General features: G+C 37.0%; 1 long non-coding RNA gene across 2 annotated transcripts; it reads right to left on the bottom strand.

Moving 5' to 3' along the window:
- Window positions 1–2,763: 2,763 nt before the first annotated feature.
- Window positions 2,764–5,692, bottom strand: LOC143881146 (uncharacterized). 2 transcript variants are annotated; one of them, XR_013251876.1, is made up of 5 exons: window positions 5,408–5,692; window positions 4,575–4,658; window positions 4,364–4,449; window positions 3,712–3,778; window positions 2,764–3,031 (listed from the first exon to the last, which is right to left on the bottom strand). It is a non-coding gene; the product is annotated as an uncharacterized LOC143881146 (long non-coding RNA). The 2 variants fall into 2 exon arrangements; XR_013251875.1 differs by lacking the exon at window positions 2,764–3,031 and having other exon boundaries at window positions 3,506–3,778; window positions 5,408–5,680.
- Between the last annotated feature and the right edge of the window lie 5,238 nt (window positions 5,693–10,930).

Below are 10,930 nucleotides of genomic sequence, written 5' to 3'. Positions count from 1 at the left end.
GTGCACACATGAGGTCTCTTTCGTAGTTGGTTCAGTGATAGGTTTCCAAGTTACAGACAATGGTGAGAGGATGGCAGTACCTACGTTAGGGAGGATGGATCGATATCCCTCTCTAAGGTTTGCTAAGTGAGTTAATGGGTTGTCAGCTACACATGTGCATCGGCAGTGTTGATCGAATCAGGAGAAGTCAGAACCAAGATAATTCGAGGAATGTCTAGCTGGTACTTCGGAAGGCTAATGGTGGTTTGCGGCGACAGCGGACCAGTGGCGACAACAACAGAAAATTCTACAGGTGGCTGGGAAATAAGCCAAGGTGGAAATTGTTGGAACGTTGCCTTATTTCCATCTTTGTTTCCCACGGCACAGTCGCAGGAAAAAAGGAAAGCTACCTTTTTAGGTTCTTGGAAAACCTAAATACCAAAAGAGACTGGGTATTCTCTTCTGTAAGGTCGGCAAGAGATCGAGGACTAATGAGAGGCTTGAGGTGTGATGGCTACCCTAAGGGAGAGAGAGAAAAAGAGAGAAGGAAAGATAGAGGAAGAAGGAAGAAAGGGTTTCTTCTTGGTTTTCTTCTCGGGTTCCTCTTGGGTTTTCTTTCAGATTTTCTCGGGTTTATCTTTTGTATGATCTTGGATTTGAGAAGTAAGGAAAGGGTTGCGGCTTTATAGGCTTTGGGTGTTAATGCATTGTAATCCTTATGTATTATTTTCTCATAGTGGAAGATCGTGTTTTTTGCCCGTGAAATATGCTTAGCCGAACAACGTAAAATATCCATCTTGTGGCTTATTTGTTTATTTTACTTTTCTGTTTAATTTGTGCACGATAAAATTGTTTTGCCCGGCGGATTTTCTCACCAATATTTCTTGTAAGCCTCCCCACCAATACGTGGGAATGAGGTCCCATGTAATTTACTACTCTTCCAAAAACGTTAAGAAACCTCACGCTCGCATGTAGCCATGCTCAGGTAGTCTGAGTAGGAATCTCCAGAAACAAAAATAAGACGACAAAAATCATTTATTAATTTAAGGATAAGGAAAGACAAAGTCAATGGCGGCCTTGTAGAACCTCGCCTCACGCAACATTCAATCTAGCAATTTTTTCTTTCTTAAAAAAATTATAGCCAAAAAAACAGTACATATTAAAATGTTGGGATTTAATAGTCAATCTCATGGAAAAGCATTTAATGGCTGGGTTTTGCTTGTGAGAAAAGTCACATCAGATGAATCGGTGGGGCCCACCTGATATCGAACCAACTCATCTGGTAGGGCCCACCTGATATCGAACCAACTCATCTGGTAGGGCCCACTATTACCATGTCCCTAGTACTCTTTCTTGTGTGTAATATTGATCCTAGAGTGAGAATCAACTATCCAAAAGGACGGTCCTAAAACAATTAGGGACCGTCGGATCAATAGACTCCGCCTAAAACTAAATCCAGCCGTCGATTCTCCTCATGCGTGGCCCCAGTTTCCAGGTGCCACGTGCGGGCCCATGTGAGTTGGTTTGGGGAATCGTGGCGTAGGCTGTGTCTCGGAGTTAGCAGACCTTGCATTGGCCTTTCTAAGGCATATTAAATGACCATAATGCCCTCCCTAGCATTGAAGCAGTGCATGTTCTCGAATCCCTCGAAAATAGGGCAGTTTGGTCATTCGAAGATTGACTAAGTCACAGAGTTCGGTACTTCAATTGGGTAATATTAAATCATATTATACTAGTAAGAAACCCCGTGCGCGATGATGCACCCGCGACAAAGAAATAATTAAAGAAAAATTATTAAAATAATGCAAAGTTTTTGTTATATTGTTACATGAAGGGTAGTGATTTCTAATTTATAAAAAATAGGCTGTTAGGTACGAAAATAGGCCATTTAGGACAAATATACCCCCTTGCTTTTTCCCACCAATTTTGTAGGCTCTAATCCCTGAACTATTTCACCTACCACCTTTTCTTTTTCTTTATTCTTCCCCAACCAAGTTCCAATGTGAAAAACTCGCACCCACCACAGAGAAAACAATAATGGCTGATTAAAGAAGCATTAAAAAATTTAGAAATGAAGTAAATTAGATAATTGCATAATTATTAATATCAAAGATATTGCTTCAACACCTACTGGAAAACTTACCAGAAAAGGAAATAGGAAGGGAGTAGATACTTTCGACATGTACTATCCCGATAGGACCTAGAAACAATCGAGTTAAATTACCTCCAGCCTATAAGCATTTGTTAATTACTACCCAGTTATTAAAGTAAGCTTGGATTTTATCTTGCTTTGCTTTGTATCAGTTGCATGGTTGATTGGTTCTGAGAATGATTTGCATCATTTCATGATTTTGATGTTTTGAGATTGCCTTTATTTTCTTTTTATTTGTTATTGAGATGAATTTATTTCCAGAAATAGTGTAAAAAATATTCCTGGTGAATTAAGGGGATTGCATTGGCATCACCTAATCCCGAAAGAAATCTGTGAAGAAGTCCTGAGGCCCTGTTCTCATATCAAGGTTAAGACTGCTATTTGAAATTCCAAGTCCACAAGTGTGTTATGTTTATATACATTGAAGAATAATGATGTTTCCACTTATATTTTGGATATCTCAGAGCTGTCTTTGGATATATTTCTTTTCAGATTTGGATCAATTTAAAAAAGATCATAACTATTTTTGTCTGTAAGCGAGTTTGACGCCCAAAAGAATGGGTTAATGAAACCCGAAATGGCTCAAAATAAATGAAGTACTGCCTAAAAATATAAGGAATCCAACAACATGGTGAGAAATTAGTCAGAAAACTTTAGTAAAAGCCCAAAGGGATGAAGTAACGTGGACAATATAAGCTATGTTAGAGGTTAAAAAGATTACAAATAATCAGTTAAAAAGATAGGGTCAATCAAAGGTTGGATTCAGTTTGCTGCAGCGAGACACAAACTAAAGTGATATAAATATACAACGAAGATCAATTTGGAATTTCAATGTGCACCCCTCCCATCACCATCATACATGTAGCACAATAGCCCAACTAAAAGCCTGTAAAAAGACACCTAAGAAAGAGCAATTGTTTCAAACACAGTGATTTTTTTGAATAAGGTTGTTTCAAACTCAATGATACAAATCCAGAATTTGAGAATACGTAATAAAAATTACAAAAACGGTATAGAAAACATAAAATGATTTGAAATCAATGATATGAAAAAATAACAAAATTGGAATCGCCCAAAAACAGCAATTCGGAGTCACAAAAAAGAAATTAGGAGTAACAATTGACCCTCAAGATAAACCCAATTTGGAGTTGCCAAAAAAAAAAACCCAACCTCCAAGAAGGCAAAACCCTAACCTGCAATTGTTTTCGAATGAAGCTTCAAAGCATATGCAAAGAAGAATAATAATACACAATGCCCATAGATTACATCTTCAATAGAAAAATATAGTTCATGCAAAACACACATTATGAATTTGCAGAAAGCTCAGAATGCAGGTTTTACTGCCCATCGACTATGGACGTGAACTCGACAAAATTTTTAAAAGGACCAGTGCCTTTTCATTTTATTATGAAATAAAAGTATGGAAAATCTGATTCATTTTACTCTGTATGGGGTATTACCATAAATATTAGTCCAGGTTAATTGAGGACAGGTGATCTATAAAAGGATGTATTGAACAAAAAATCCCACCTCACTCTCCTCTAGGATACATACATGTCACATGAAAACAAAACACCCACCTAAAATTCTCACCATGATCGCTGCAACATGCCGGATTGTATGTGCCAGGGCCACCTGTATACAAAACTAAAACACACACACACACCAAGAAATCAAAATCTTGTCACCCAAAAAACAATAATTTACTGTTCCATGAAAATCTTTAAAGTTTGGTATAACCATTTGGAAAACACTTTGAAAACGGGATCCCGTGTGGAAATTAAAAACAGAAGTGATAAGACAGTTGATTTGACCCTTTTCAGGACGTACTTATTCTTTTATCTTTCAGTGGACGTGCCTCCAATGGTCAATGCCCATTTTTTTTCCACATAACGGATTCACGTTTTCCTAGCAGTGCTCTAAACATTTTACAAAAGAATTAAAAAAAGAAAAGAAACCACCTTACATTTTACAGAAGTAAAGAACAAATTCTCATTGTTGTCACCATAAGGCTCTGTTTTCCCGGGAAAGGAAAAGCAAAGGTTTCCGGGAATCTGATGTGGCATTAGGAAAAAAAATCCAGGGAAACTGTGCAAGAAAAGGTTTTCGCGCCTGTTCACTTGCGCAGGAACTGTGCAGGAAAAGGTTTCCCGAGAAACTGCTTGCCCACTTTTTTCACTAGTTTTCCTGGGAAAGCAAATCCGACCAAAATAAAGGAAAAAGGAATCTTACACTTGTGAGAAATGACTCATTTCCACATCATTTTTCCCAATTTCCATGTCAGATGTGACATTTTCCACCTAGGCTCCTTCAAAATCCTGTGAAGACAAGTGAACATGCGAATTTTAGCTTTCTCTGAAAAAAATTGGGTGTTTTCCCGGGATTTGGTCTCCCGGAAATGCGAGTGAACAGAGCCTAAAGGGAATCATACTACGAGGTACACCTATATGAGACGCTTTCACCCACTTGTTTTCGGCATGGTGTAGACCATTCAATTCATTACTGTTGTACTTTGAAGTCCGTCTAACTACACAGAAAAATACAACAAAAACGAAAGAAACAATATCAGATTATGCAATTAGAAGAACTTTACTGAATAGAGGAAAAAAGCTAGCATCTTCGAGCATTCTATTTTTAGAAAAATATAAATTGTTCTATTCCGAGAGGGCATGTTTCTCTCAGGTATTCTCTCAAACACATAAGATGTATTCTCTTAAACACATACATAAGATGTGGAACCGAAAATTCAATGCATGTTATTATTGAGCTTTTGGGTGGTTGAGGAAAGGGGTTAGAGATCCATTGGAACCATGAAATCAGTAAAGTGTGAATCCCTTATCTGAACTGTCAATCAACTTCAACATCTTAGAGCATCAAGAATTTGATTCCAAAAAGAAAAACAACTTGCATGTGTGTTACAGATCCATTGGAACCATGAAATCGAAACTCTCTGAATGTCTTTAGGGATCGACATAAAATAGATAAAGTGTATTTGGGATACTAACTGTGAGAATTTAAGATAAGAAAGTAAAATTCACAGAGACCACATCTCAAACATGTGGTGGGTTATTAAAAATTTCCCAAATAGAACATTAACAATGGGCAGCAAAAAGCAATCCAACTTCCATAAGAGAAGAAAACTAACTGTAGAGATACTATCATTCCAGATCAAAGGAATTCTGGAAATTTGTAGATAAAAATGAAAGGAGAAGAAAAATTAAATCATTCCAGATTAAATGAAAAGATTAGATGAAATCTACGTATTAAACATGTTACCTTTACATGTGATAAAACATCTTGAAGCTGCACGTTTAAGTTTGCAGAAGGATTCGACTGCAAAATCCTAAGGAGAGATGTGAAGAAAAAATGGTACAAATGCAGGAGAGCGAAGGAGAAAAAACCGACAACAAATGCCCAAAATGTCGTCCCTTTTACCGGGGGAGAGAGAGAGAGAGACAGATAGACAGAGACGTGGTGGTTACGGAGACTCGAGAGAGTTTCTGTATCATTCTATTGATAATTTAGATTTCTACTGTCATACCCAAAATTGTTATTTGCATAATTATTGTCTCTCTCTCAACCGCTACAAAATTTCTGTTTTTACTGTTTTAGAAGTTCTCTTCAAGTATTCTGTTTTCTGTCGAAACAGAACACTTGGGTCTCAATTACTTGAAAAATTCAAAGGTGATTCAGGCTTTATTCTGTTCAGTATAGAATGTCGTCAAGCAATCAGTTTGGAACCGGGTTTCATTGTATCTTGGAGGCGAGTTCGTGGTCCCCTTTGCACACTACTGGTGGGGGCGAATATCATCTTAAGGAGAGCGTTTACACGCCTTGAAGCATCTTCTTATCTTCTTCTCAACCACTACACGGATTCTTTCCAACAATCTTAAGACGATATCCTTCTGTTGGAGATCTTCATGGCACTGTCAATGAAGCAAATGATGCAAGATTTTGTCAAGTTTGAACGATTCAACAAGGGGAACTTCAAAAGATGGCAGAAGAAAGTACATTTCATTCTCACCACTCTCAAAGTGGTATATGTACTGACTTCACCAAAACCGGCAGAAGTTGAAAACGAGACGCTTGCCCAAGCCCGTACAAGGAGGAAGTGGGAACAATATTCATCCACTGAAAGGATGTCCAAAAAGGGTGTTTTCCAATGAGAAAAGCCACCAGATGCTCTATAAAAACTGTAGAAAATATTCATTCTATAGAGAATTTAGATTTCTACTTTGGCATACCCAAAATTGTTATTTCCAGCACAATTCTCTCTCCCTCTCTCTCTCTCTCTCTCTCTCTCTCTAAACCCCTACAAAGTTTCTGTTTTTACTGTTTTAGAAGTTCTCTTCAAGTATTCTGTTTTCTGCCGAAACAGAACACTTGGGTCTCAATTACTTGAAAAATTCAAAGGTGATTCAGGCTTGATTCCGTTCAGTGTAGAATGTCGTCAAGCAATCAGTTTGGAACCGGGTTTCATTGTATCTTGGAGGCGAGTTTGTGGTCCCCTTTGCACACTACTGGTGGGGGTGAATATCGGCTTAAGAAGAGCGTTTACACGCCTTGAAGCATCTTCTTATCTTCTTCTCAACCACTACACGGATTCTTTCCAACAATCTTAAGACGATATCCTTCTGTTGGAGATCTTCATGGCACTGTCAATGAAGCAAATGATGCAAGATTTTGTCAAGTTTGAACGATTCAACAAGGGGAACTTCAAAAGATGGCAGAAGAAAGTACATTTCATTCTCACCACTCTCAAAGTGGTATATGTACTGACTTCACCAAAACCGGCAGAAGTTGAAAACGAGACGCTTGCCCAAGCCCGTACAAGGAGGAAGTGGGAACAATATTCATCCACTGAAAGGATGTCCAAAAAGGGTGTTTTCCAATGAGAAAAGCCACCAGATGCTCTATAAAAACTGTAGAAAATATTCATTCTATAGAGAATTTAGATTTCTACTTTGTCATATCCTAAATTGTTATTTCCAGCACAATTCTCTCTCTCTCTCTCTCTCTCTAAACCCCTACAAAGGTTATGTTTTTACTGTTTTAGAAGTTCTCTTCAAGTATTCTGTTGTCTGCGAAGGAGGAAGTGGGAACAAGACGATTATTTGTGCAAATGACACATCCTCAATGCTATGACGGATGAACTGTTTGACATCTACCATAGCATGGGTTCGGCGGGAGAACTATGGACGGCTTTGGAGACGAAGTACCTATCAGAAAGCCGGCGCCAAAAAGTTTGTAGTAAGTCATTTTTTAAATTTCAAGATGACTAATGATAAGTTGGTAGTGGATCAAGTCCATGAGATCCAACATATCATTAGTCAAGTTCACCAACAAGGGGTGAACCTTGATGACACTGTCATTATACCCTCTATCATTTACAAACTACCACCATCTTGGAAAGACATTAGAAAAAGTCTTAAACATAAAAAAGAGGAAATGACACTCGAAGATTTGATTCAAACCCTCCAAGTTGAGGAAGAATCAAGGCTTTGAGACAATAAAAATGATATAGCAAATCAATCTTCTAAAGTCCATATGGTGGAAGTAGCCAATGTAACAGATTCAAACCCCCCTACTAAACCTTGGAAAGGTAACCGGAAGAGAAAGCATCAAAATGACAAGGGTTCTGATAAGAAGAAGAAGCGCAAAGGCGCTTGTTTCCAGTGTGGCAAAATTGGCCACTACAAGAGGGAGTGTCGATCTAAAAAGTCAAACATTCAAGGAAACAAAGATGGAAATAAGGAAAGTTTGTTACCATGATATCTGAAGTTAATTTCCTCGAAGGAGAAGATGCTTGGTGGATCGATTCGGGCTCTACCAGACATGTTTGCAAAGACAGAAGCGTATTCTTGACTTATGCTCCAGTCGAAGACGGAAATGTTCTCTACATGGGAAATTCCTCAACTGCAGAAGTCAAGAGAAAAGGCAAAGTGGAACTTGAATTCACTTCTGAAAAGATCCTAACTCTTACTAATGTATAACATGTCCTAGATGTTAGGAAGAATCTAGTTTCTGGTAGCCTTCTTAATAAGAATGGCTTTAAACTTGTATTCAAATCTAACAAGTTTGTACTATCCAAGGGTGGGACATTTGTAGGGAATGATTATATGTATGAGGGCATGTTCAAGATGAATATTAATAAAATTAATATTTCTGTTTACATGCTTGACTCTATTTCTTTATGGCATAATAGATTATGACATGTAAATCTTAGGAAAATGCATGATATGGTAAAGTTAGAACTAATTCCTAAATATGATGAAAATCTGGTAGATAAATGTAAGATATGCATGCAAACTAAGATAACTACTAAACAATTTCCTAGTGTAGAAAAATCTATTACTTTATTACAGTTGATACATAGTGATGTATGTGATTTACACGGCACTCCAACAAGAGGAGGCAAAAGTATTTTATAACATTCATTGATGATTTTTCAAAATATTGTTATGTATATCTGTTAGGACATAAAGATGAAGTCTTAGATAAGTTTAAGACTTATAAGACAGAAGTAGAAAACCAATGTGAAATGAAGATCAAGTATATTAGATCTGGCAGATGAGGGGAATACCAATTCCCTGAATTTTGTGAAAATGAGGGAATAATACATTAGTTTTCCGCCCCTTATACACCACAACAGAATGGTGTTGCGGAAAGAAAGAATAGGACTATTATGAAAATGGTTAATTCCATGCTAGTCAATTCTGGTTTAAATAAGGGTTTTTGGGGTGAAGCGTTATTAACGGCTTGTCACATCCTAAATAGAATTCCTAATAAGAAAACCAATGTAACCCCCTATGAATGAAAAAAGAGAAAACCCAACTTAAGCTACCTTAAAGTTTGAGGTTGTAGAGCCATTGTTCAAGTACCCAAACCTAAGAAAAGAAAGTTAGGTGAAAGAGGCATTGAATGCATATTCCTTAGATATGCAAATCATAGTAAAGCCTATAGGTTCTTAGTTATAGAACCTAATGACTTTTTAGAAATGAATATCATTATTAAGTCTAGGGATGCCACCTTCTGTGAAAACAGGTTCTCATCCATTCCTAGATTAATGGATTCAAACTCACCTATAGAGTCTTCATTAGAGCCTCAAGAGGAAACAAATGAGGTACATAATGAAATCAGGAGAAGTAAAAGAGATAGAAAAGAAAAATCATATGGTCCTGATTTTGTAGTCTTTCTTGCAGAAGGATCAAGAGATAAGGTCTCTACTTTTACTATGATAGATCTAAAAGTAAAACCTGATCCAAAGACCTATGAAGAAGCCATTAAATCTCAAGATGCTGCCTTTTGGAAAGAGGCTATCAATGATGAAATGGATTCAATCATGGGTAATAAAACTTGGAAATTAGTTGACTTACCACCTGGGTCTAAACCCATAGGTTGTAAGTGGATTTTCAAGAAAAAGATGAAAGTAGATGGAACCATAGAAAAATTTAAGGCAAGGTTGGTTGCCAAAGGCTTTACTCAAAAAGCCGGAATAGATTACTTTGATACATATGCCCCAGTTGCTAGGATCTCAACCATTAGAGTCCTAATTGCTCTTGCATTCATATACAATATTCACATTCATCAAATGGATGTTAAAACAACATTCTTGAATCTTGAATGGTGAACTTGATGAAGAAGTATATATGGATCAACCTGAAGGTTTTGTTATACCTAGTCAAGAGCATAAAGTATATAAGTTAGTTAAGTCTTTATATGGGCTTAAACAAGCTCCTAAACAGTGGCATGAAAGATTTGACAAGGTTCTAGTGTCAAATGGTTTTAAGATACATGAATTTGACAAATGTGTATATAGTAAGTATAAAGGTGAAAAATGTGCCATCATATGTTTATATGTACTCATAATATGTTTATATGTAGATGACATGTTAATCATTGGTAGTGATATGGATAGTATCACAAGGACCAAAGGGTTTCTGTCATTGAATTTTGATATGAAAGACACGGGTGTTGCAAATGTGATTATATGTATTAGAATAATAAGAAAAGATAGTAACATTATTCTTACCCAATCACATTATATTGAAAAAGTACTTAGAAAATTTGATCACTTTGATTGCACACCAGTTTCTACACCTTTTGATTCAAGTTTAAGATTATATCCTAATACTGGTAGGTCTATATCTCAATTAAAGTATGATAGTGTCATAGGTAGTTTAATGTATGTTATGACATGTACTAGACCTGACATAGCATTCCCAGTTGGAAAGCTAAGTAGATTTACTAGTAATCCTAGCATTGTTCATTAGAATGCTATAAATAGGATATTAAAGTATCTTAAAGGCACTATAGACTATGGATTGTCATATAGTGGGTATCCTGTAGTGTTAGAAGGATATTCAGATGCCAGTTGATTAACTGGGCATGTTGATCATTCATCAACGAGTGGGTGGATATTCACTCTTGGTGCGGGAGCTATCTCCTGGGCTTCGAAAAAGCAGACATGCATAACTACTTCCACCATGGAAGCAGAGTTTATTGCATTGGCCTCATGTTGTAAAGAGGCGGAGTGGCTGAGGAATTTGCTAATTGAAATTCCTATTTGGCCTAAACCTATGCCATCGATATATGTGCGTTGTGATAATCAGGCCACACTATCAAGAGCACATAACCATGTGTACAATGGTAAGTCCAGGCATATTGGACTTAGGCATAGTGTCATTAGGCAATTACTTACTAATGGAGTAGTAACTTTAGATTATGTGAGATCAAGCCAGAACCTGGCTGATCCATTAACAAACAAAAGGTCTTGCAAGAGATTTGGTGTTACAGACA

Source organism: Tasmannia lanceolata, unplaced genomic scaffold (assembly GCF_043159265.1).
Source record: "Tasmannia lanceolata isolate RefF3 unplaced genomic scaffold, GAP_Taslan_0.1 ptg000007l, whole genome shotgun sequence".
NCBI lineage: Eukaryota > Viridiplantae > Streptophyta > Magnoliopsida > Canellales > Winteraceae > Tasmannia > Tasmannia lanceolata.
This window is presented reverse-complemented; position numbering and strand designations above follow the sequence as displayed.